Source organism: Cicer arietinum, chromosome 6, assembly GCF_000331145.2.
Source record: "Cicer arietinum cultivar CDC Frontier isolate Library 1 chromosome 6, Cicar.CDCFrontier_v2.0, whole genome shotgun sequence".
Taxonomy (NCBI): Eukaryota; Viridiplantae; Streptophyta; class Magnoliopsida; order Fabales; family Fabaceae; genus Cicer; species Cicer arietinum.
Genome location: NC_021165.2, coordinates 46,686,696 through 46,687,962, shown reverse-complemented (window position 1 = coordinate 46,687,962; position 1,267 = coordinate 46,686,696).

Below are 1,267 nucleotides of genomic sequence, written 5' to 3'. Positions count from 1 at the left end.
AACCACTCTCTCAACCAAAACCACCAACTAAACCCATGAGAACCAAAAACACAATCACTATTGCTCAATTTCTTGCTCGAAAAAATCTCCCAAATCCTCAGAGAAAGAAAACGCTTGCCCCAAAACAAAACCTAAAAACCAGTCAAAAACCAATTTCTCACCTCTCCAGAACATTCTCCCGAATGTTCCCCACCACAAGAACGTTCTTCGACTGCTCCTCCACCAGAATCTTCTCTGCATCCACAATCTTCTCCACAAAAGCATCCCAAACGATCTTCCCCTATATCCACATCCTCTAATTCTGAACCATCTCCCCCAACTAAGAAACCAAAACAGAATGCTCCTCCTCTAATCTCCCTTGCCAAATCAAAACTCTTCAATGAAAAATGGGCTCAACGCCCAGTTGGGATAGGAAGAATCTTTGTTTTTGATAATCTTGTTGTGGATGGCAATGCTGTTCAGCACCATACGGATGCTCTTGGATGGACCTCTTTCTTAAAGATCTCTGAATCCTTTTTCCCAGAAGTCGTTCGTGCTTTCTTGCAATGCCAAAATCTTTGCTGACAAATCTCTTTTTATCTCAAAAATAAAGGGAGTGGAAATCAGATTGACTCCAGACATTTTGGCCAACATCCTTCAGCTCCCAACAGAAGGGCCATCTGTCTTTGGTGACAACTGGTATTCAGCTTTGGGTCTTGGAAAGACATATGTTTTGGCCGAGTTGTTTGAAGAAAACTCCACACGTTATTTGGCCACTTATTTGAAGCATCTCCCCAAAGTTTTCAACAATATGTGTCAACATACTCTACTTCCACACTGTGGAAGTCATGAGTACGTCTCTGATAATGACGCCTTGCTCATCTATCATCTGTTAAACTGCAAAAGATTGAATTTACCTCATTTTATTCTCCAGCACATGATCTGTGCAGCCCAAAAAGATTACAAAAAGAATATTGTGCCTTATGGCATGGTCCTGACTAAAATCTTCAGGCATTTTGGAGTATCTCTTGCATCTGAAAAATCTTTGATAAAAATTTCCAAGTTTTCCACCAAAAATTTATCTCATATGCGAAACACCGCCTCTGCTCCAACAAATCCTCTTCCATCCTGTCCTATCTCTCTCAAAAGGAAGAGATCAGCCGGAAGACGACCTTCCAGAAATTTTGTTTCTCTTTCTTCTCCTTCTACTGATCCCAAGGAAATCCCAAACAAAACTCCTACACCAGAACGTTCTCCACCCTCTCCAGAACGTTCCCCAGAACATATC